The 25,958-nt window shown below is 45.5% G+C and overlaps 1 protein-coding gene and 1 long non-coding RNA gene across 5 annotated transcripts in view; one reads left to right on the top strand and one right to left on the bottom strand.

Annotated features, from left to right (window-relative positions):
* Shroom3 (shroom family member 3) overlaps positions 1-25,958 on the top strand; it is a 296,424-nt gene that overhangs the window by 121,640 nt on the left and 148,826 nt on the right. For 2 of the 4 annotated variants that reach the window (XM_087582884.1, XM_087582881.1), the window contains exon 1: positions 19,394-19,567. The gene's annotated coding sequence lies outside the window, so the exon portion shown is untranslated. 4 annotated transcript variants of the gene reach the window in all.
* On the bottom strand, positions 9,731-18,575 carry LOC108352720 (uncharacterized). The gene is made up of 3 exons (XR_015637310.1): positions 18,457-18,575; positions 15,415-15,573; positions 9,731-11,946 (listed from the first exon to the last, which is right to left on the bottom strand). It is a non-coding gene; the product is annotated as an uncharacterized LOC108352720 (long non-coding RNA).

Below are 25,958 nucleotides of genomic sequence, written 5' to 3'. Positions count from 1 at the left end.
TTTTTTTTGGTTCTTTTTTTCGGAGCTGGGGACCGAACCCAGGGCCTTGCGCTTCCTAGGTAAGCGCTCTACCACCGAGCTAAATCCCCAGCCCACACTTTTGTTTTTTGAGACTGAGTCTCACTATGTATCCCTTGCTGTTCTGTAACTCACTCTGTTGACCACACTGGCCTCTAACAGATAACCACTTGCCTCTGACCCCAAGTGCTGGAACTAATGGCACTTGGCACCGTGTTCAACCTTTTAAAATAATTGTTTTATGTTCTATGTGTGAGTAGTTTGTATATACGTGCGGTAATTTGAATATGCTTGGTCATGTCCAGGGGGTGGCCTTGTTTGGAGGTGTGGCCTTGTTGGAATAGGTACAGACTTGTTGGAGGAAGTGTGTCACTGTAGGGGTGGGCACTGAGACCCTCCTCCTAACCATGTGGGAACCCGTCTTCTCCTAGCAGCCTTCAGATGACGATGTAAAACAGTCAGCTCCTCCTGCACCATGCCTGCCTGGACGCTGCCATGCTCCCACCTTGATGATAATGGACTGAATCTCTGAACCTGTAAGCCAGCCCCAATTAAACGTTGTTCTTATTATAAGAGATGCCTTGGTCATGGTGTCTGTTCACAGCAGTAGAACCCTAACGAAGACACTCTGTATGTGCACCACATTAAGTGCCTGGTGTTCTCAAAGGTCAGAAAAGGTCATTTCCTTTGGGACTGGAATTACAGACAGTTGTGAGCTGCTACAGGGGTTCCGGGAAGAACAACCAGGGCTCTTAACCATTGAACCATCTCTCCTACCCACACTTAAACTTAAAAAACAAATCATGTGGATATTAGCTTTATAATACCATAAGGTGCTCTGTAGGCTGCTTGGGGTGGGAGAGTTATCCTCAGTTTTACCCAGCCGTGTGCCCTGTGGCTACAGTTATGGCTGGCCTGGTACGATATGCACATGGGTGCAATCTAGGGGCACAGACTGAGTGTCTTACACTTTCTGATTAGATTTAAGACCTGGTCTATAGACAGAAATAAGTGGCTGGCACTGTAAATTCACTTGTTTTATTGCTGTGAAGAGACACCATGACCAAAGCAACTCTTATAAAGGAAAACATTTAATTGGGGGTGGCTTACAGTTTCAGAGGTTCAATCCATTATTATCATGTTGGGAAGCATGGCAGTGTGCAGGCAGATATGGTGCTGGCAAGCTGAGGTTTCTACATTGTGATCCACAGGCAGCAAGAGACTGTGTTACTGGGTGTGGCTTGAACATAGAAGACCTCAAAACCCCACCTCCACAGTGACACACTTCCTCTAACAAGCCCCACCTACTCCAACAAGTTCATACCTCCTACTAGTGCTACTCTCTATGTATGGGCCAAGCCTTCAAACACATGAATCTATGTGGGCCAAAGCTATTCAAACCACTTCAGAGGTCAAGAACCTATGACTGGAGAACTCGTAAATCATAGGTTCGCCTACTGTTATTATTTTGCTAGATTAACATAGTATCAAACCATCCTGTTTCCATAGATTAGTGCATCTCCCAGACCTCAATACAGACACCTCTGTGTGTGTGCGTGTGTCTGTGTGTGTGTCTGTGTGTGTGTCTATGTGTGTCTGTGTGTGTGTCTGTGTGTGTTATGTGTGTGTCTTTGTGTGTGTCTGTGTGTCTGTGTGTGCTTGTGTGTGTGTATATGTGTGTGTGTGTATGTGTGTGTCTCTGTGTGTGTGTGTATGTGTGTGTGGGGGGATATTTCAGAAACTCACAACTATTCAAAGTACGGAGCACTCTGCTATAAATGGGACAGATATATATCATACCTCCTTGGACCAACATTTTGGAAGAGGCAGAAGGATTTCAAGAGCCAGAGGTTTGGGATAACTGAGGTATAGCAGCGTCTTCTGGGCATGACAGGACCACTGCACATCTGGTCACATGATTGTCATCTGGTTGCCTGCGAAGGTCTATGCAAGACAAAACTAGTCACTATCCCATCGATGGGGAGGTACTCCTGAGGCCCCACCCCCAGCTGGGGAACTATTGATGGCTTCTAGGGGAGGGAGAGTCTGTTTCTTTTAAGGCCCCTGGTCATACTCCAGTAAATGGCCTCAAGCTCCACACCAGTGTATGAGTAGCACAATCAGACTCAGTAAGATTTAAAACAGCAACAAGAAGGCATGAACTTGTTGAGGGAGTCGGAAGGTGTTGGGGGGAGGGTCTGATCCACGAGAAATTAGGGAAGGAGTAAGGGAGAATGTAACCAAAATACATTGTATGCATGTATAGTGTTCCCAAAGAATTAACAGAAAAATATTGTATTAACAACAATTATTAAAATCTCTCCGGAATGTCCTCCTCCCAATCCATCAGTTGTATTTCAGTGTTGCAACTCTGATACTGGCAGTAACTCAGACTCTTGGGCAGGAAAGCTGGCTCATCATCATTGCTGCCATCACCACCACCATTATCATCATCATCATATGGAGTGGAGTGTAGGGCACCTGTACCAAGGCAATGTGTGGAGCTCAATGGACCACATTTGTAGAATCAGTTCTCTCTCCCATCGTTATGCTCACTCTGGGGTCTAAGGCTGCTGAGGAGTTGCCTCTCCTACTGAGCTGTGGCTCGCCCAGGAGGGCTGTTTTTAACAGCAGAAGGGTTTAAAGCTTGAGGCCTGCAGGGTAGTGGGCTCTGTCCTCCTCTCCTTGACTTACATAAGACACAAAGGATCAGGTCAGTGTGTGCATGGCCGACCCCACAGTCCATTTCAACTCTCTAGGGTGATGATTCTTCTTTTCCCTGCGGTGCAAGGAAACCTCAAAATTCAAAAACTGAACTTCAGTCAGAGAACGGGGAGTGTTCTTATTCCCTAAAGCTACCCATAAGCGTTTGAGAACACAAATGCCCATTGCTTTATTTTTTCCTTTAAATACCAAGTGTTCATCGTGGCTTGCCCTCTTTCCAAGGGCACGGCAAGATGCAGAAGTTTCTAAAATTAGACCTTTTCTGGTGCAGGTCACTGAACAGGAATGGCCTCCTGTTCCCTCTGTTTACACAGGCTTGCTTCTGACACCTTCACAACAACAGTGCCTACTTAATGAGGCAGGAAGACCGGCAGGAGGCTGTGGGAATTCCCGATCAGATTCACTGTGGGGTGGAGGGCCCGAGATCCCTGGGTGACAGCCCGACCCTAGCAGTGCTGTTTGGATTTGGGACCCTTTCAACCTTTGGCTTATCCATCCTTCCCAGCACTGTCTCCAGGTCAGGGCGGAGGTCAAAGCCTCCTTATCAGTCCCTGAGATACTATCAAGCAAAAAAAAAAAAAAAAAAAAAAAAAAAAATGAGCTCATACTCTGGAACTTAAGGGCCACACGGTTTCACTTTGTTTGTGTAATTTATCTGCTGCTTCTCCTCTTGCAAGCTCGCAGGCTTAACCAGGAATCAGCTAGCTGCAGCTTTACCTGTCAATATAAAATGCTAACTTATCCTTGCTATGATATTTTCAGAAGAGCCTGGAAAAAATGAAAATTGGCCTTTACTTTTTTGGAAAAGAAAAGAAATTATTTGTACTTGTGGGTGAGCCTGTACGCCCACGGAGGCTAGGAGAGCATCAGATCCCTTTGGCTGGAGTTACAAAGCTGCCTGACAGGGTCTGGAAACACAGTCTGGTTTTAACAAAGTCCTCTGGACGAGCGGGTGAGTGCTCTAGCCATCTCTCCCAAGGAGCTTTTGCTGTTTTTGGTTTTGTGCTTTGATATAATTTGTGCCTATGCCTTCCCAGCCCCTAAATATGCAGACCACACAAATCCTATTCTAATTTGAGATTAACGGTCTAAACTTAAATGGGGATAGAAGAATGGGGGCACTAGACACTGAATAGACAGAAAATGACCGGACTGGGCAAGTACACACTCTCATAAGATTTGAAATACCTTCTGAAGAAGCAGATTATTCTGGATCTAACATGATGTTGCTTGTAGGAATCGATTTTGTTTCATGTATTAGCCAGCTATTCAGAATACATGATTCTAACAAGTACTCAAAACTAAGAGTCTTGAGCTGGGTTTATTAGAGCATGTCTCCAATCCCAGCCCTCCAGAGGCGGAGGCAAATGGATCTCTGTAAGTTCAAAGACCGCCTGGTCTACAGAGTGAGTTCCAGACTAGTCAGGTCTACAGAATGAGGCCCTATGGGTGGGAAGGGGGGCAGAAAGAGGGCTCAAATAATGAAACTCAGTTGTCTGACACAGTCTAAGCTGCCTTACCTGTGTGTTCTGACCAGCAAGTTTTCCGTGCTTACACAACCTTGAAGCAGCTCCAGGCTCTGGATGACCCACACTCTGGGCTCTGACCGCACTTTCCTTTGTTTTCCTTTGAGAACAGCACACACTGGGAGCTTTTGTTTTCCTAGGTGGGTTGATTTGCATTGCCTTAAGTAAATTAGCCTTAGCTATCTAGTCTTGCTTGTTTAATGGGAGCAAGTCTACAGGCCAATAAAAATAGGAATGGAGGAAGCAGCCTAGGAGAAGGCGAAGAAGGGAGCTTTGTGGCTCACCGAGAGGCAGGCTGGGCGCATCGTACTTCCGCCCAGAATAAAGCAAAACAAAATCTCACAGCCTGGTTCCAAACGCAGTTTGTTCTGTGATTTTTATTTTTTTAAAAGAGGTTAAATACCTCTTTAGTATCACAATATTGGCATCATCGTTGTTTTGTAAGAGAAAATTGTAGACTTTCAGTGAGATTTTTGTCATTTCTCTCCCAAACAGACCCACTAGTGCTCTACACTGGGCCTAGAAGCCCCCTGTCCCTGGAAGGCTGGGCTGCACTCGGGTCCAGCCCTGCTTCAGAAGGCACTGGTGTTTGTCTCTGCTGCCAGTCACCACCAGTTCCACCAGGAAGCTCTTGGCCTCACCACTTGCTTTCTGCTGCCTCCTCTAAATCCTCCCTCCCCGGATTTGTTCCCAATAGCTACTGCTTTCTTGTTTCCTCTACCAAACTCCTCTGTCCACTTCTTGCTTTTCCCATTTCTTATATTAAAAAGAAATCTCTTCAAAATAAATACATCTTACATTGACTTAAAGTGAGGATTATAACACACACACACACACACACACACACACACACACACACACACACACACACACACAGAGGAGAGGAATTCTCAAGTAGTCCAGTCCAGGTAGGCCTCCACCTCAATAGGTAGCCAAGGATGACCTTGTATTTTAGCTACTCCTACCTCTACTCCCAAGTGCCAGGCTAATAGTCCTGTTTAAGTGGATCTAGGGGTTGAACCGGGGCTTCATAGCTGCATTCTTAGCTAGCCCTATTTGTGTTTTTAAGTGCAGCTTTGCACTTGATCAATATTTACCCATAAAGGAATAAGTGGTATAATCTTAGTGATGTTTATTGGTGCTACCGGTGCATAGAAAGGTATGTCCTACGATCTGAAGTAAGTCTTCTCATTGTAGCAACCTTCAAGTCAGGCAGAAAGTGACCTTGAAGGCTGGCTAAGGCCAGGTCAGTCTGGGTGTTGGGAGTGTCAAGAGCTTGCTATGTGACTCAGATGTCCCCAGGACCTCTGGCAGAGCTGTCTGTCAGCTTCAGTTCTTACTGGCAGGGAGTTGGACCATGGAAGGATAAAGGGGATTTCAGATATCCGGACAGTGGAGGTAGGGGCTTATTTCACAGTTGTGGAAACCATCTTTAGAGGCCTTGGGATGATTCCGGTGTGCACCTCTGAATCTTGAACATGTCGGAAGAACAGTGAACGGCATGTCCCAGACTCAGCTCTCTCAGCACTGTGTCTTTGCATGGGTTTGTACCTCTGTGGACAGTCACACAGAAGGACTATCCTGAACTGCGTTTTCTCTCCCACCCAACCTTACTGAAATATTAGCACAAGCCGAAAATCCAATAAAGATTGAGTTTAGATCTAATCATTCTCCTCATTCAGCACAAAGATGGGACCACAGCATGATTCAGATCTGGACCGAGGTAAACAGCAGGATGAAGAGAGACTTGAATGAATGACTCATCAACCCATCATCCCATGTAATCATTTGTAGATTAAAGTAAGGTTGTCAGATTTGGCAAATAAAAATGCAGTTTGAACTTCAAATAAATAGGGAAGGTTTTGTGTGCCTGTGTGTGCGTGTGTGTGTGTGTGTGTGTGTGTGTGTGTGTGTGTGAAAATATGTCTATACCCTCATCCTATCCTCTTATATGAAGTGTCCCCCAGGAAACTCCTCTTTTGAGGGCTTAGTCCCAGCTGATAGCATTATTGATAGGTGACCATATACTGAGGCTATTGGATGTCTAAGGTGTTTGCCATTGATGAATTCATAGCTCAAAGCACCACTAGGAGGTGGGAACTGGGTGGAGTGGGTAAGTCACCGGGGTGTGTCTCGAAGGGCGTATCTAGTCTCTGATCCCTTTATGACTTTCTCTGCTTCCTGGATGCCACAGATAAGGAGCTCTGTTCAGCATCCTATCGTCAAGGTGGGGACGTAAGTTCTCATGACCTCAAACTTGCCTTGACCTCTGCCTTCCTGGACTTCCCAGTTGACTGCTGTCCACTTCAAAAAGAAGCTTCTCCAACCAAGGCTGAGAACGGCACCCGTCTGTTGGTATAAACATAAATATTTAGGAGGACGTTTTTCTGCCTGTCTGTTTAGAAAAACAATAATGGTAGATTCCCCACTTAGGACCTCCCCAGCCAGTGAACAGTGGCCAGGTTTATACTGCTTGGTATAAAATACCCTCCTGCAGAGCCAGTCTCGGATTCAGTCGTCAGCATGGGGTAACCATTACAGTCATGTAGTAGTTCCTGTGGGCACATTCTACCTGGCAGGTTGGTATTATAGCCTTGAGGAGCCACTGTAAATGGATGAGACTGTTAAAGTCTTTTCTTCCCCAGTGAGCTGCACCACAAAAGTTAACTGCCAGGGAGGAAATGTTGCAGTCGGTCCCACCTAGACTTCTCTATGTGCTGCAACCAAGTTGCATTGTGTGAAGGCAATGGGGCTCACTATCTGGTTATTCTGGACAGCCAAGGGCAATGGCAGCTTGTTGGGAATGGGGGGCTTGGAGACCTCTCTGACCCATGACTCATGAGGAAGTATCCCATACCTAGCTATGAGATTTTCATTTAATAATCATTTAGGGAAAGCACAGTATTTATGTTCAAACTTTTTTTTTCTTTAATAAGCAGCTTACAAAGCAATGGGTTCCTTACAGTTTATCCATAGGTCTTTAGTTTTGGTTCACCCACCAGAACCTTCTCCTCTCTCACACACTCTTCTTCCTATCCCTACTTAAGCCTTTACCTCCCAGCATTCCTCCTCACACACTGTGTTTACATCATGTGTTCTACCACCCCTCCCCCATGTTTACATCCAATGAGTTCTAATACCCTCCCCAAGGCCTCTTCCCCTCTTCATTCATTGGAATCCGCTGTAATGGTTCTCCTCTTTTTCTCTAATTTTATTAATTTCTGCTATCTTCTCTCCCTTACTTTTAGTTAGTTTGGCTAAGGATTTGTCAATCTTGTTTATCTTTTCAAATAGACAACCCTGATTGGTTGTCTTTTCTTTTTCTTTTTCTGTGTTGTTGTTGTTGTTGTTGTAGCAGATTTATGTTCTCTCATTTTCTTGTTAGAATTCTTCAGGGGATGGAGAGACGGCTCAGTGGTTAAGAGCACTGACTGCTCTTCTAGAGGACCTGAGTTCAATTCCCAGCAACCACATAGTGGCTAATAACCATCTCTAATCTGATACCCTCTACTGGTGTGTCTGAAGATAGGGACAGTGTACTCATATGCATAAACTAAATAATCTTTAAAACATTTTTTAAAAAAAGAATTCTTCGAGCTGGAGAAATGGATCAGTGGTTAAGAGCACTGACTGTTCTACCAGAGGTCCTGAGTTCAAATCCCAGCAACCACATGATGACTCACAACCATCCATAATGGGATGTGATGCCCTCTTCTGGTGTGTCTGAAGACTGAAATAAAATAAATAAATCTTTTTAAAAAAAGAATTCTTCATTAGAATTTCATACATTTTGCTGGGCATGGTGGCACATGCCTTTAATCCCAGTATTCGGTTGACAGAGGCAGGTGGAACTCTTGAGTTCATGGTGGCCAGCCTGGCCTAGAAAGCGAATCTAGGACAACCAGGGCTACACAGAGAAACCCTGTGTCTTAGTTAGGATTTTACTGCTGTGAACAGACACCATGACCAAGGCAACTCTTATAAGGACAACATTTAATTGAGGCTGGCTTACAGGTTCAGAGGTTCAGTCCATTATCATCAAGGCAGGAACATGGCAGCATCCAAGCAGGCCTGGTGCAGGAGGAGCTAAGAGTTCTATGTCTTCATCTGAAGGTTGCCTGCAGAATACTGGCTTCTAGGCAGCTAGGATGAGGGTCTTAAAGCCCACGCCCACAGTGACACACTTACTCCAACAAGGACACACCTACTCCAATAGGGCCACGCCTTCTAATAGTGCCATTCCCTGGGCTGAGCATATACCAACCATCACACCCGGTCTTGAAAAACAAAACAAAACAAAACAAAAAAGAACTTCATACAGTGCAGTTTGATCATATTCACTCTCCTACCCTGACCCCTCCCAGACCCACCCCGCCTCCCCACCTGGTTGAATCTGTGCTCCCCTCCTTTGAGTGGCATTTGTGTTGCTTGTAGATGTGTGTTTTCCCACACGAGCTTGGGCAGCCTACCAGGTGCCACACCCTTAAAGGAAACTGATTCTTCACCCAGCAGTTATTGATTGCGAATAGCTCCTAAGCTACGGTGGGACTTCGTACCCACCTCCCTCTCCGTGCTGGGATTGTGTCTGTCTTGAGCCCGTGCAGGTCTTGTGTGTGCGCTGTCATGTTCATATGTACAACTGCCCTGTTTTCCTGTCTGGAAAACACTACTACCTTTTAGTCTTCCAGGACCTCTGGCTCTTGTAATTTTTCTGACCCCTCTCCTCAGCCTTGGGAAGAGAAGGCGTGAGGTAGATGTTCCATTCGGGGCTGAGCATCCCATGTTCCCCCAGCCTCTGCACCTTGATCAGTTGTGGCCTTCTTGTTAATCACCATCTGAGAAGAGAAGTTACTCTGATGAGGGTTGAGAGTTGCACTAATCTATCACATAATGACAGGTCGTTGCAAGATTAATACCGTGCCCATTTATCAGAATAATAATGTGTTGCCCACTAGGACCTATGAGTATTCTAGCAATAGATTCTTAGCTCAGTAGTAGTGCCAGGTATGGGTTTTAGCTTGTGGAATGGGCCTTAAAGCCAATCAGAACGTGGTTGGTTATGCCCATGATGTTTGGCTACTATTGCACCAGTGGGTACATCATGGTTGGCTGGTTCCCATTGTAGGTTAGTCTTCACAGCTAGGTAAGACTGGTGATAACTTCTCTCCTCCAGTAGTAGGCATGGCACCTTCCCGCACTATGATGTCATCATTGTTTCCGTTTCTTTAGCTTCGGCCCTGAGCTAATGATTTCTTTCCATCTACTGTTTGAGATTTGGTTTATTTCGTTTTCCAGTCTACAATCATTACAATCTATTACGATGGATTACTAGGCTGTCTATCTGCAATTTCTCAACGTAGCCATTTAGAACTATAAACTCCCTTCTTTGGGTCATTTTTGTTTTGTTTTGTTTGGGTCATTTTTGTTTTGTTTTGTTTTTTTGTTTGTTTGTTTGTTTTTTTATCCCATAGGTTTTGTTATAGTGTGTTTTTATTTTCATTTGATTCTGGGAAATTTAGCGTGTACTTATTAGATTTTTCAAGTATCCCTTTACCATTCGACAGTGTGCTGTATGAACCCCAGGAGTTTTGTGTGCATTCTAGGGTTCCTCTCACCACTGATTTGTAGTCTCATTCCATTGTGATCAAATAGAATATAATGAATTTCATCCGATTTCCAAAATTGCTTTGTGTCTTAATGTACAATCTAATTGAAAGAAACTTCCAAAGGACGCTGAGAGAAAAAAAAATGTGTATTCTGAAGTGTTTAGATAGAATGTTCTGTAGATTTCTGTTAAGTCTGCTTGATCTAGCATTTCATTTAATTCACATAGTTCTCTGCGTTTTGTCAGAAATACCTGTCAACTTGTAAGAGTAGGATATTGAAGTCACACATTACTCCTGTGCTAGGGTTAATCTATGGCTTTACATATAATAGTATTTGTTTTCAAAAATTGTTTTCATCTCCTTTTAGGGTATATGCGTTAAGAATTGTAGTGTCCTCTGATTGGTTGTTCCTTGAACCAATAGCGAGTGATAGTCTATCCTTTGATTGTTCCCTGATCCAATAGGAAGTGACCGTCTATACCTCTTCTTGCCCATTCTGGTTTAAATTCTGTTTTGTCAGGTCCGAGAACTGTGACATCTGCTTTTTACTGGGTCCATTTGCTTGGGATGTCCCCCGATCCTCTCACCAGAAGGGCGTGTCTAGCTTTTGCAGTGAGGTGCATTTTGTAGAGTCAGCAAATATATGCTTTCTGCTTTTTAATCTAATCTAGAGTCTTGATTGGGGAATTTAGACCAACAATATTCATGGTCGAGATTGAAATATGGGTGTAGAAGGCTGGAGAGATGGCTCCGTGATTAAGAGCACTGGCTGCTCTTCTAGAGGACCTGGGTTTGATTCCTCACAACCACATGGCGGCTCGAAACCATCTATAACTTCAGTTCCAGGGATCCGATGCCCTCTCTGGCTTCCTGGGTCACCAGGCATGCTTGTGGTATATAGACACACACATGCAAAACAGTAAAATTTTTTATTTTATGTAGGTGTTTTGCCTGCATGTATGTCTGTATGCCGTACGTGCGTCTGGTAACTGCCTTGGGGACCTGAAAAATGTGCTGGGTCCCCTAGAACTGGAGATGGCAAATGGTTGTGAACGACCATGTGCATGCTAGAAACTGAGCCCAGGGTCTCCGGAAGAGCAGCCTGTTCACTTAACTGCCATGCCATCTCTCTGGCTCCACAATAAATGTTTTTTTTTTAAGATTTATTCATTTATTATATATAAGTACACTGTAGCTGTCCTCAGACACACCAGAAGAAGAGGGCATCAGATCTCATTACAGATGGTTGTGAGCCACCATGTGGTTGCTGGGAATTGAACTCAGGACCTCTGGAAGAGCAGTTGGGTGCTCTTAACCACTGAGCCATCTCTCCAGCCCCCACAATAAATGTTTTAAAAGGAAGTTGTGTTTGAATCCCGTTGTTCTGCTGGTTTGCTTGGCTCTTTTGCCCAACTCTTCTTTGTAGCATGGTTTTTCTTCCCTGTAGTCTCCTAGGTAGCCTTGTTTTTCTTTTTAGTCCAAAGACTTCCTTCAAGTGTCTTCTGCGGAGCTGGTTTAAAGTTCGCAGACTCCTTTTTAATGAAAAGTTTTCAATTATCGTTCAATTCTAACAGCTTAGCTGAGTATAGTAGTTTGGGCTGGCAGCTGGCTCTCAGAGTTTGGGCTCCATCATTCCAAGTTCTTCTGGCATTTAAAGATTCTGTTAATCTTCTGCCGCCACTCTGACAGTTCTGCTATGTGCGTGACTTGGATTTCTCTTTCTGCTGGCAACATTCTTCCTTTGTTCTCTGTATGCAAAGCTCTAATTGTAGTATGGTAAGGGGAAGTTTTCTTTTGGGGTTTTGACTTTTTGGTGTCCGAAGCACTTCCTGTATCTGATTTTGGCATCTCCTTTTCTAACTCTAGGAATTTTCCTGTCGTGGTTCTATTTTAGATGTCTTCTCTGCTTTTAGAAAGATCTTCTCCTCCTATTGCTCATCGATAGTTTTCAGACTATTGAGTAGATCTTGAAATTCCCACTGGCGACCTAACTATTATTTTATCTTTTGTCTCTTTGATGGTTCCTGTTCCTCTGGGTTTGTAGTCTTCAAGCTCAGATAGTCTGTCCTCTCCTTTAAAAAGGAAAAAAAAAACATTTTAAAAATTATTTTATGCATAAGGATGTTTGGCCCACATATACGACTGGTGCCTTCAGGGGCCAGAAGAAGCCATCAGATCCTCTGGAACTGATGCTATAGAAAGTGGCAAGTTGGCAATTTGAGGATTGTTAGCGTTTGGTTTTTAAGGTACATTGGTTTCTTAGCTTCGACGTGATTCTAGCTGCCTTTCTTCCACTGACCAAGGTAAGCATTAGGAAGGTGGAAGGGAAATGTTCTTCCCTGTCAGGTTCAATGATTTGAAGAGGGATTTATTATAGCAAATTATCATCAAGCTAATTGCTTGACAGCCTCTCTCTGCACTGCTGGCTGGCGCCAGAGAGCTGATCTACTCTGCTGATACTGGGCTAAGAGAGCCAGGCATGGGGAATTCCACCACCCAAAACAAACGCCCTTGAGTTTCAGAGAGGATATCCAACATGCACATCAATGCTTTCGGAGCACATAGGGTAAAACCAGGCTGCCCCGGTTCAAGTGCTGTTGGCGTTACTCGTTAGTTTTTTGACCTTCGGCAAATTTTCATTGTTCTGTGTCTGAGACTGTTCGGCTATACAATGGGAATAATAATCATAATAAATACCTCCTGTGTAGAGTTATTGATAGTGTTAAAACAAAATTCCAGGTCAGAGATGTAGCTGAGATGGTAGAGTCCTTACCTAGTTTACACAAAACACTGGTTTTAGTCGCCAGCATCACATAGACTGGGGGATAGTAACACTAGTCTGGGATTGCAGCACGTCGAGGCCGAAGCAAGAGGATCAGAGGTTCAAAGCCGTCATCTACTGTACAGTGAGTTAGAGGCCAGCCCAGGTAATCGGACCCTTCCTCAAACCAAACAGAACCAATGCAGTAAGAACCCTGTGATAACCGAGAACGTATGTACGAGGAGTCAATGTGTCCTGCCGTTTTATACTTTGCCTAGTTTCGTGCCGTGATGCTGTTTCTCCAGATCCTTTTTGTCCATAGAGCTAAGTCCCGAGCCTAAGTGTAATTCCTTGACCCTAATCCTTAACACTGACTATAACTTACCTTTCCCACCTGGGATGTTGGGGACTTTGAGGGGATAACAGCTCAATGCCTTGTGCTCCCCTCTGGACGCTTGTGTTCTTATGAGGAGAGTTCCTTGGTTTTCCCCCAAAGAATTATAGACTATGAAGAGAGACTATATATATATATATATATATATATATATATATATATATATATATATATAGACTATGAACAGGGCTGATATGGTTACTTTGGGCTTGGAGCCTAGAGCAGAATGAAATGAAGTGGGCCATTGACTGTGATCAGTGATGCCAGCAGTGAAAAGCGCGCCTTTTGATTCCTGTGTCACCAGTAGCGTGTGTCCTCTGATTATCAGACAGGGAAGAGGTGATACTTTGGCCTTACCCGGCATCTTCCCTTTATCTCTTCAACCCTGTTTGTGCTGAGGTGCCATCAGATTGGCATAAAAAATGTTCACCCAAGTGCAGAGTAGCATTGGCTTATTTGCCAGGGCATTCACTCGCCTGGAGCATCCAGGAAAACTTGACTCCTTCAGAGACTGGAGTTCTCCAACAAATACAGTCTCCTATGGTAGTAGAAGGAAATGGAGTGGAAGAGACAAAGTAAGTTCTTCAGGTTCGTCTCTCAGCTCTCTGGTCAGTGTTCTTTCGGGCGGGAGCCTGCGTGGGAGCAGTCACAAAGGTAACTAAGCTAATCCTGAAAGCCACCATGGTTATCACCACAGCCTTTTCTCAGCTGCACATTGTCATCCCTGTGCCGTTGTCACTCTCACCATTGTGGTCCGTTGGACAATGCTTCTGTCTTCCAAAGACGCTGTGCAGCTGGGGAAGTGGCTAAGTTGGTAAAGTGCCTGTCACCAAAGCTGGAGGATGGGCTCTAAGCACTTACGTAAAATCTACTCATTTGTTACCCCGTGCTAGGGTTTGGGGACAGAGACTGGCAGGACCTTGGGAACTCTCACTGGGAACTCAGTGAGAGACATGATCTTAAAAAAGAGGAAGGTAGAGAGTAACCAAGGAAGAGTACTGGACATAGACTTTTGTTGTTGTTCTCTGTGTAGCCTTGGCTGTCCTAGAACTCACTCTGTAGACCAGGCTGGCTTCTAACTCATTGCTCTGCCTACCTCTCTATCTCCTGAGCGCTGAGATCAAAGGTGTGCACCACCACTGCTACTACCCGGCTGGACATAGCTTTCTTGCTTCCACATACACTCACACACGCACACACACACACATTCACATACACACAGTTCAAATTCTATAAGTGAAATGTGAAAAGTACCATTTCTTCTGAACCTTTTACGTGATATTTTTATAATGCCTAGCTTCCTGAGTAAGCATCTGACATAAGCCAGCAATTGTTGTATGTACCAGGGACTCAGACACAATAGACAAGCATGCTTGTCCTCAAGAAGCAGACGTACTTGCGGGCACAGGCAACAGACAGTACGTAGAACATGCACACAGTTACCTGTGGACCGTGCACAGCGTGTTGGAAGTTGTCGAGTGCCCTAGGATAAGTGCCCTTGGCAGGTCAGATGCCAAGACGTTCTTTCTGTCTGCTCCATTCATAAAATTCCCTACATTCCTCCTCAGAGTATTAAGGACAAACTTTTCGTTTTCAAAACCCTACTGAGGGAAAGAAAGGTCTTTGAGCTTTGAGACTATGTCGTAAATGTGCAGGCAAGAGGGCTGACAGGCATCCAAATCCATTTCACGTACAAACTCCATCTGCCTCCAACTTCTAGAGGAAGGTGAATGTGTTGGGGACAGCCAAAGAGTGGAAAGCGAGTAAAGGACCAGGCTTTTGCTTTTGGTGCAGCTTTTGGTCCCTCCATCTCTAATTGTAAACAGGCGCCCCAGAGGACATGTGCAAATCATTAAGGAAAATCCTTCAGACGCTGAGACTATCCATCACTGGCTGCAGTTCTTCAGCGGGGTAACATGAAACCCTCTCGTCTTAGGGTTTGTTTTTGAAAAGGTGCGCAGAAGGAAACAGGGTGTGCCGGAATCCAGGGGCTACTGGCCTTTAGGGAAAAGGAAAAATAAAAGCATCATATTCTGTCAAAGAGTCACCAGTTTATCGTCTTTGATTTTTTCTTCACCACAAAAAATGACGTGGGAGGATACACAGCGGTGATCTCGGCCAGGATCCTCCAAGGTTGAGGCATACATAGTGTGTCATGGTAAGGGACTTTCTCACAGTTATTTGGCCAATCAATGGCAGAAAGGGAAGGGACAGGCAAGCCCCGACCCTTCCACTGCTCCCAGAGTAGATGTTAATCCCTCTTCAAAGACTGGCAACCCACTGATTGCCAAAGGAGCCAGGCAAGGAAATGGAGGGAAGATGTTTGTGAACTCGGCCCAGATGTGCCGGGAACTCAGGAAGAGATGGGCAGAGGGCAGGGCTTACCTGAGCTGTGGGCGGTGGACAGGGAAGCAAGCTGTCTTGTGTGTCAGGTTCCTCTGCTAATGAAGAGGATTCATCTGCGTTCCAGTGTGAGAAGCCTTTCTGCATCAACGTCGTCTAAGGTGATTGTGAATGGTAGCTGTACTTGACAATGTTCCGTTGCTATAACAAAATACAGTCCAGGTGTTTTATAAAGTGATTTATTTTTAAATGAACAAAGAAAGAAGAAAGGGGACAAATGGGGAAGAAGACAGAGTCTTTTTGAGACAGAGTCTCACTTTGTAGCACTGGCTGGCCTGACTAAGCTGACCTTGAATGCACAAGAGATCCACTTGGCCTCCTGAGTGCTGAGATTAAAGATGTGTATCACCATGCCTGGCATAAAAATTAACTTATATTGCTATAAACATATATATAAATTACTATAATGGATAATGATATCTTTTAATAATATAACGATAATGTAGATATATTAATATAAAGTATATTAATATACATGTATAATGTATAAAAACATATATATTATAACTACCCTCTTGAGAATTCCACTAATGCTTTTCAAGGTAGGACTCCTAGTGGCTCAGTCCATTTCTTTAGTCCATTAGAGTCTTCCTAAGACTCTTCCTAAAGGTTACAAGCCCGTACACGTCGTGTACATGCAGGCGCACCCCATCCACTCCTGCCAGGGTCATCACACCGAAGACAGCATCTGTCACAGAAGCTCTGAGGGACACACTCTCTGGGAGCCACAGCGGCTTGCTACCCGACTGGAGGACTCCAGGCTTTGCCGTCCTTCTGCCTGTGAGAGACAACCTGATGATTGAAGAGACACACTCTGTTACCTCTCTTCAGGTCGTGGAGAAGGAGGGGAGAAAGGCCCTTTCTCTCAGGGAACCCACGAGCTCCGCCATGGGCCAGGCATTGTGCTGAGTGGGTTACTGATATTATCGTTCCCCACATCGGATAGCTGTCCCTTTCAGAGGAGGAAACAAGCATTTATCAGGTTGTGTGGAGTCACTAGTGAATGTCAGGCTGAATTGATGGGTGATTGATGGGTGATGTGTATGTAGGCTTTGGGGTCCTCTCCCACAGGAGAGACCTTCCCGGTCTCTGCCATTCCACTACGTGCTGTGAAGCGCTTGGCAGGTTACTCTCATTCCCCTTGACTGTAAGTCCGACTAATAATTGCAGTGGTTTAATGATGATTCGTGAACACGATTTCGTCACTACCGGCACTCTGACAGTTGTGGCGAATGACAGGTTTAACCACAAGCAACCGAAAAGTCAGAGGTCACACGCTGCGATCTCATTCTGTGATGCGGCACCCCATCACCACACCCACTGGAGACTGAACCCAGAGCCTCACACATGCTAAGCAAACACTCAACCACCGAGCCACACCCCAAGCACCAGCACCATTCTTTGTAGATGCCCCAGTGGTTCGCTTTCTCGGCTCATGAGTTGTAAAAGGACAGGCACTTTATTTTTGTTTTGTTTTGTTTTGTTTTATTTATTTACTTTATTTATGAATACACTGTAGCTGTCTTCAGACACACCAGAAGAGGGCATCAGATCCCATTACAGATGGTTATGAGCCACCATGTGGTTGCTGGGATTTGAACTCAGGACCTCTGGAAGAGCAGTCAGTGCTCTTAACCACTGAGCCGTCTCTCCAGCCCAAGACAGGCACTTTAATTCAACATAATTTAGAGAGGTATTTTTTTTCTTGCCTGTTTATAGCTTCCCTAGAAATTCACCAAGATTTCTGTTCCTGTAACAGAGCACCCAGCCCCCATCTACAGTTCTTAAAGTCAACGGCCTGTTTGTATTGTCAGGAAGAACTCGAAAAGATGTCAGGGGAGCTTGGGCCAACAGAGCCAGACTAGCAGGGCATGGCTGCTGACTTGAGAGGATTTGAGCCGCCTCCAACCCCCACCTACCCCTGGGAATACTGTTGTTAGAGGGATGGCATTTTCACTAGAAGGCTGCTGGGGATAGACAGATGTCAGATAACCATTTGTCATTGTGCACCCTGGAGTTGGAGAGGGGGGTCTTGGTTGGCAGCAGGAAGTTGTAAAATTGGATATATTCAAGATTAATTGTAACCTGGATGTTCTTGAACTCTAGCTGGTCAAGGGTAGGAAAGGTGTAGTGGTCAGATGAGGCCTTCGAAGAGGAGGCTGTAAGATAGGAAAAGGGAAACAAGACCATCTTTGGATTTGTTTTTGGGGTTTTTTTGTTTGTTTGTTTTTTGTTTGTTTTTGTTTGTTTGTTTGTTTTTTCTTTTAACAAGGTTTCTTTGTGTAGCCCTGACTGTCCTGGAACTTGCTTTGTAGACCAGGCTGGTCTCGAACTCACAGAGATCTGTCTGCCTCTGCCTCTGCCTCTGAGTGCTGGGTTTAAAAGCTTGTGTAGGAGTAGGAGTGTGTGTGTGTGTGTGTGTGTGTGTGTGTGTGTGTTGTGTTGTGTTTGTGTGCATACATGTTTGCTAGGACTCCAACTCTCTTTCTCACTCTAGCTAAACAAGTATTATGTCAGTAGCCGATCCCCCCCACTCCAGAAGGTTATTTTTTCAAAATAAGACTATATAATGCAAAATCTACCAGAAGTTCTCTTTTTCTGATTTTTATCAGAATTGTCTGGTGGCCCCAACCCAAGCTGTTTGTAAGCTACCCTCATCTCACTCCTTGCATTTTACAATAAGAGTTAAAAACTAGCTCTGGGAATCAAGTGGAACGGACGTTCAGGAGAGACAACCTTTGTGTAGAAAAAGTCTGTAAGTGAAGTTCTCATCTCTGAAGTGCACTGACACCTTGGAGACACTTCAGACTTTCTCAGTGTCTGCACAGTACTTGCTCCTGAGTGTGCCTTATAATGTCCTCTGTGAGGGTGGTAGGGTATCTGTTTGTTCAGTTTCTCCTTACCTAAGAAATAACCCGAAATCAATCTCCATTCTTTTTCATGAATTGTCTGTGCATTTTAAATGTTCCCCCCCCACACACACACCCCATAGCATCCCAGACAAACGAAAACATATTTACATACCCACAAACTCGGACACACTTGGAGTGCCATTTTCTGTGTGCGCTGTTCTCTCTTTCTTTGTGTCTATGGTTACTGTTAAGCTGACCCCTACAGTCTGGGGCAAATACCAAACTTGAATCAAGGGCTGCCTATCCGCACAGCTGCAAAGGATCTCCGTTTCAGGGGAGTACAATGGCTTCAGCTGGCTGCAGTGTAGGGTCCCCGGGATAGCTCTGCCCACAGGTGGGATTCAGCGCCCCACTTTGCTGGAGTTGCAAATGAGCTGTTTTGTCCCCCCCCCCCCCACACACACACTCTTTTTAATCCATTTTCACATCTGAAGTGATTTTTTTTCCCTCCGATATTGGATTTCATTGTTCAGAACGGTGACTGTAAAAAGATCTTTCTTTGTATTTGTGTCTCCTTGTCTCCCAGTTTCTGTAAGAAAGTCTCGCTTGCAAAAAGCCATAGCTAATTAAAATTTGAATTCCATCAGCTGCATAGGGATCTTGGTGTCCAGAATCAGCCAAGGGAGGCAAGAAAGAGCCACCAGAGGTTGCTAGTCACACACACACACACACACACACACACACACACACACACACACACACACACACACACACACACACACACCCCATTTGTTCGGCCTTGCCTTCATTGCACAGCGCGTTTAAAGACCCTACTAGGGCGGCGCCGCGGGCCGTAGAGAAAGTTCCTAACCGGACAAACAGCAAACTGCTCTAAGGTGCCTGGAGCGGGGTTGCCGGCGGGCACAGTAGAAACCGGCTCTCCGGTTCTGGCCTGTGAATGGACGTCCCTGACATCAGGGGGCCTGCTCCTGTCAGCCAGGCGGGCAGGCGATTGGCTGGGGAGAGGCAGTAATTCGAACTGCCTTTGTACTTAGCTAATCAGGGCAGCGCAGGTTCCAGGAGCTGAGGTGCCTGGGTGTCAGACACCTGTGTCTTAGCGCTGCCTTCCTGGAGCTGGCTCTCCAGTCTGTTGTTGGCCTCTGTGCCACCTAACCCAAGCCTCCAAGGCCGGGTGGACCAGCTTGGCTGTGTGCCACGCCGGACAGAAATAATCAGCAGATAACTGAGGACAATGGAGACACCTGAGTTTCCACTTCTGTGAGGTAAGGTCCGTTTAAGTCGGTTATTTCTCCATTACTTCTCCACTGATCTCGACAGAAATGACTTGGAAAAGATAAACTAAAGAGAGACGGAGCGTTTATGATGAAACCCGCTTCTCCAGTCGGCAGATAAGCCAGCAAAATGATAGGATGGGATGAGAGAGCTGTAAAGGGTGAGAGGGGTCTGACAGATTGTGGCGACCCTCGATACTCTGTTGCTTCTGATACACTTATTGGCACCCGGTGAGAACTCACTCCGTGAAAGTAAAGTGAATTTTAATTAAAGCCAACAGTTCTATATACTGACTTTTGAGAAAATACAAAGTGAGGCTGGCAGACGTCTTGGTGGTTCCAGGGTCCCACCTCCAGGCCTCCTTTTCTGATCCGAGCTGTATTTCAGTTCTCTTTAGCTTCAGCGGATGTGAAGTGAGTGCGCGTCTGGTTTCCAGGTTTATTCAGCACAGGTGACTTAGCGAATTCTACTTTAGGGAGGGGATCGAATGGTATCACCGGGCTGAGGTGTGCCCCTCTCTGTGTTCCAGAAGTCAGACTCAAGGCAAGCAACTGGAGCTGTGGGCCCTGGCTTGCTTACATCTCCTCTCATTTGACCGCACTGATAATTATTTGACAAGTCCTTCCAGGACCCTCCTATGCTCACACTTGAACAGCTGTTAGAGTGCTTGTTATCTGAGGTGAAAAGATTAGCGTGTTCGGAAACCAGCGCTGCCTGTTTTGCTCTGACTAGCAGGGGATAGTTTAATCTGGGGTTTTAATTTGTTCTTAATGAAAATAGCTTACAAATAGGTAGGGGTCCTTTTATAAGTCAAGGGATTCTGAGCTGGTGTTGAGTGCCTCCCTGAAAGGGAGATGTTTACCAGTTCCCAGAGATTCTAGTCAAGTAGTAAACCACAGTGGGGAAGACGGATAAAGGTAGGAGGAAGGTGGTCAGCACTCTGAGAACCTTCAAGCAGAAACGCTGTGTTCATCTTCCCAAAATGTATCTTAACTGGAGTTTCCCATCTCTGCCATTAGCTAGCCTCTCTTTATAAAAAACATTTGCCTATAGCAGCATCATACAGGTAATGAATGTGAGCCCTAAATATGATGACTTGGACCTGTAAAAGCCCCAGCAGTGACATCACTTGTCAGGTAAAGCATGATCACCACACGGGCAAATTACCATAATATGTGTGCATTTGGTGTGTTTGGTTGATAAGCGTTTAAAACATAAGTCGATATGTGGGTAGTAAGTAATACCAAGTGTTGGAGGAGTTGGACATAAATAAGCACTGGAATTGAAGTAGATGTCCGATATCCAGCATCAGTTCTTATTTTAAAATTCCGCCCCTGGACTATGAATTCTGACTAAGATAATACAGAAATCAAAAGCAAGGTCTCGAAATAAGGGCCGGTCAGTTTTGTATTGGAAGGAATCACTACAATCTTTAGTCAGTATTCTTTAAATTGAAAAAAAAAAACCTCAGTGTTTTTAAAAATTACAGATGGTGGGAGTCAGTCAGTTGAAAAACTCTGTCCTGGCATTTCATACTGTGCGCGGAAAGCCCCCGTGTATATTTGGGTGGCGTAGAAAGACACCGCAAATATATAACTGATCACAACCAGCGGGGACTGGGGTAGACACATAGCCACTTCATTCTGAGAACAGTATCTTTAGAGAGCTGGATCGGAGGGTGTGGGGATTAAGTATCTAAATTTATTGTTTCCCTGGAGACGACCATTTTTAAAAGTCTCCTTCCTGGAGCTGTGGAATGCCTGCTCACTCCCTCCTTGGCTGTGTGGTGCTGTGGACAGCACACAATGGAGCTCAATAGAGCTGCCCAGCCCCCTCCCCACATGGTGCGCCCCACTGGCTGGCTTGAAAGGTTCGGCCCTAGGAACAGAAGGCTGCAGCTGGCAGACACTTCCTCTTAAACCACTTGCCCCTACCTCTGCCTCAGTGCCTGGTTGTTCAGAGCCAGGGAGGCCCATGAGTTTAAAAGCTGAATAGCTGACCAGAGTCCTCTGCGTGATTCAGCCAAGGCATCTGATAGGTAAACTGAGGTTCAGCCACCCTGGACACAGCAGCATCCCCACCATCACCTCTGGACTTCATTAAAATGTCACCGACTGTCATCTGGTTAGACCAAATCTCCCAGAGGCATGCTTTTTATAAACAAACAAACAAACCACACAATAATTCAAATGGTTCTATTCTGGGACAGTTGGGAAACTGCCCTCTCAGATGGGAGTCTTTGGAAGGCAAAGACCTAAGTAAGATGGACAGACTGCATTCTGGGGTGAAAACCAAAGGTCAGGGCAGCAGTGTCTCTGTGGCAAATCCGCTAACCCCACTGACAAGAGAGCCCTCCACAACCAGCTGTGCTAGAAGGAAACTGGGAGTTGGCTCTGCCGTCAAGGCTTGGTCAGGTGAGCCCTGGTGACAGGCTCCAAGGACAACGTTGTTTTTGCACTGCAGGCCAAGAAAACTCTGGGATGGGAATGTAAATGAACTCCGCCCCAAGAAGCTATGGCTTGCTTTGTTTGTTGTTGTTTTACTGGGTTCCAAACCTCCCCCTTGAGCAATAAAGCTCCCAGCGAACTTTGTCCACCGAAGCCTTCCGGTCAGCACCGGGGGACAGCCACACAGGTGGTGGGCTCAGCAGCTGGACGCCAAGGGGAGGCAAACAGCCAGCTTCTGCCTTATCTTTTGCTTCTCAGCAAGCAGCTGAAGGTTTAGTGACCTTACTTCTCTGTGTTGCACATTAATCACGCCTCACTGACTTCCTCAACCGATAGCAGGTAGGTCAGGATTTTCCTACTTTGGAAGACAGAGAAAGGGGCAAAGCAGAGTGATTTGTTCAGTTATGATAGCAAGGTGCTTTCTCATCTTCCCTCCCTCCCTCCTCCTTCCTTCTCTCCCTCATGTAGCCCAGGCTGTCCCCAACTTAATAAGTAGCTGAAGATGACCTTGAACTTGTGATCCTCTTACCTTTGAAAAGTCCTGAGATAACAGGCCTAGGGCCCAGCTTCTTTTCTTTCTTCCTCCTCCTTCCCTCCCTCCCTCCCTCTTTTCCTCCCTCCCTCTTTTCCTCCCTCCCCCTTCCTCCCTTTCCTCCTTCCCTCCCTCCCTCCCTCTTTCCTTCCCTCTTTTCCTCCCTCCCCCTTCCTTCCTTTCCTCCTTCCCTCCCTCCCTCCTTCCTTCTTTCTTTCCTTCCGTCCTTCCTTCCTAAAAAACGAAATGAGAAATTCTTCAACTTTTTTCCCTCCAACCCTCCTGTCTAGGCACTAACTCTGTCTCCCTGGAGAAGGATGCGGGTGGCCTGGTGTGAGCAAAGCTTGCAGGCAGATGATGAGTTGCCATGGGTGTGCCCCTGAGTGTGTACACAGGTGGACCCACCTGGAGCCACATGGAAGTGAGGTGGTCCCTGGAAACGTATGGTCCTACCATTTATGACACATTTCCACCAGGGCCCCCTGACCAGAGAGGCCACAGTAGGAGCCGCAGGAGAGCCAGTCTGAAGGTGGCCGGGGGAACTGCCTCTGAAGGTATTCCAGGAATGTTAATGGTATGCCTGAGTGGCGGGCTTCAGAGATCCGGCTTGGCCTGAGAACTGTTCTCCTGGCCATCTGTTGTGGCCCAGAAGTCTCATAGCAACGGTGGTGTCTCAAGAATGGAGCCCCCCCCTTTGTAAATTAAAATTAACTAACACAAAACCCAAAATTGCTCCACTGCCCAAGAAGAATCGGGACAGGATTCAGCTTCTTTCTGCAGAATGATGAGCTTTTCAGGAAGAAAAGCCCCCGCATCCTTAATTTCTGTTCTTTAAATGAGCAATTTGTACTTGCTTTTGAGGTCTTCATTTTTCCTCCCCAGGGGTAGAATGCTTTAAAAAAAAAAAAAAAGGTGGGGGGAGTTGAAAACTAGTTGCTCAAAGCTGTGAGCCAAATAATTGGCAAAAATAAAAATATTGCTTGATTTAAAAAAAAATGGTCAGAGTGTTGTGATTTCCTGCCATTTGCTCTTCATAATCTGGTCAGCAGCCACATGCATTCCCACCCCCTTTGTAATAACGTGAGCTTTCTAGCTTGGCCCTTCAGGAGATGATCTTCAAACAGATTAATTTTTATTGTGACAGTATGTGTGCCAAAGGAGGGAATTTCTTGAATCTGTGGACCTCAGGAGGGAAAAGGAATGTAGTTTCACATGTGTACTGGCTCTGCTGTTGTGTTACTATGGAAACCACTTTCAGGAGAATGTTGACATCTCCAAGTTTTATAAAATTTCTCAGCGAGGGGGGGGCACCACAAAATATTTCAGGTGATTTTGACGATGTGCAATACGATTTTTAAAAATAATTTATTTTTATTTTATGTATATTGGTTATTCGACTTGCATCTATGTCTGTGTGAGAGTGTCAGATCCCTGGAATTGGAGTTACAGACAGTTGTGAGCTGCCATGTGGGTGCTGGGAATTGAACCCAGGTCCTCTGGAAGAGGAGTCAGTGCTCTTAACCACTGAGCCATCTCTCCACATTCTGAGTATACACAGGCACACACGCATTACTAAATTGATTCCTGGAGTGTTGTTCAGGTTCAGTGTCCCAGCCCTCATAGTTAAGGGCAATCCCACTGACCACCACGAAAAGAAAAGGTACTGCCTGAATTTGTTTTCTGGAACCTGGGTTCCTAATGAAGGCAGGCTCTCCGTGGAAGGCATGTCCACTGGACCCTGTTCTCTCTTATGTAAAATTTAAACAGCGAATATTTATGGAGCGACTGACCATATGTCGGTTGTCTTTCTAAATACTGGATTTAGAGTTGTGAACAAAAGTGAACATTTTAGTCAGGGATCAGAGTTGAACCCAAAACAAAACAAAACAAAAAACCCTCATTCAGTTGTGCTGATGGGTTTGAAAATAGTCATTTCTGTAGGGAAACAGAAGCAGAAAAAGTATATGTATACACAAGTGAGAGAGGGGGAGAGAGAGGGAGGGAGGGAGGGAGGGAGGAAGGAGAGAGAGAGAGAGAGAGAGAGAGAGAGAGAGAGAGAGAGAGAGAGAGAGAGAGAGAGAGACTGGCTGAAGAACAGAACAGCATCTACAAAGGGAAAGTGTTGATGGAAGAGCTGGGCAGCCAATGAGGAAGGGAGCTGGAGAGCAAATGAACCAATGAGACCAATGAGCGGGGAGGTGGACAGTCAATGAACCAATGAGCAGGAGCTGGCTGCCTCAGGAGAGAACACTAGAGAAAGCCGCCACGTATCAATGGGGATTTCCTTCAGAGAGCAGTTGTAAGGTTTCAGTGATGGAGTTTGTCATTCGCAGTGCCTGGCCCTGAGAAAACCTTCTTGATACTGGCAGGCTATTGTCCACTCATTGCTGCTGTGAACAAGGTTCAGAGGCAGAATGATCGAGTATGTGGCCTAGAGCTGTGGTCTATCCGAAAATGTGTCACTTGCCACTAGAAATGCTGCAGGAGAAACTATTGACCCATGGTCCAGGAGATTCTCGAGAATTTAGCTTCCTTGTGAGGATTGAGCCCAGGCCTTGGACTCTTCACTACTTCAACCCTATCTTCTCACATATGGGAGGAAGAACTTATTTAGAAAAAACCGGGCTTGGAGCCGGGAGATCGCTCAGTGCTTAAATATTGGCTGGACAAGTATGAGGATCAGAGTTCAGATGCCCAAAAACCCATGTAAATGCCAGGTGGGTGTAGCCACCTGCCTGTAATTTTAGCAACAGAAGGCAGAGACCGAGAACAGGAGCAAGCTAGCTATTGAGAGTCCTCTGTCAGTCAGCTCTGGGTTTAACTGGGAGACCAGGCCTCCATGAATAAGAAGAGGAATGGAGCATGAGTCTTCATATCAACTTCAGGTCTCCACAGTATGCTCCCACACATATACAAAACAAAAATAGCCCACGTATGTACAAACATGTACAACACATATTTTTTTAAAAAAAAAGAAGGTGGAAAAGAAAACTGGGCTGGAGAGATGGCTCAGTGGTTTAGAGCTCTTCCAAAGGCCCTGAGTTCAAATCCCAGCAACCACATGGTGGCTCACAACCATCTGTAATGAGATCTGATGCCCTCTTCTGGTGCGTCTGAAGGCAGCACCAGTGTACTTATAACATAGAAGGATAAATAAATTTAAAAAATATTAAAAGAAAAAGGAAGCTGTCCTTGTTTAAGAGAAGCCATTGTTCTTATGCAGATATCAAGTTGACACACTCAGGGACAGGTATATTTTGAGCTATCAGGTGCCAATTTCAGCCTTTAAAAGGCTTCTGGATTCCACTGATGTTCTGGGGTCTCACATGGGGATGTCTGGGTCTTGATCCTGGTCCTTGCCCTAGGCCACAAGATGGGTTGGGAGGACCTTGTTGTGGATAG

This window comes from Rattus norvegicus, chromosome 14 (assembly GCF_021556685.1).
Source record: "Rattus norvegicus strain SHRSP/BbbUtx chromosome 14, alternate assembly SHRSP_T2T, whole genome shotgun sequence".
NCBI classification, from domain to species: domain Eukaryota; kingdom Metazoa; phylum Chordata; class Mammalia; order Rodentia; family Muridae; genus Rattus; species Rattus norvegicus.
The sequence above is the reverse complement of the archived record's forward strand: the minus strand, read 5'-3'. Positions and strand labels throughout refer to the sequence as shown.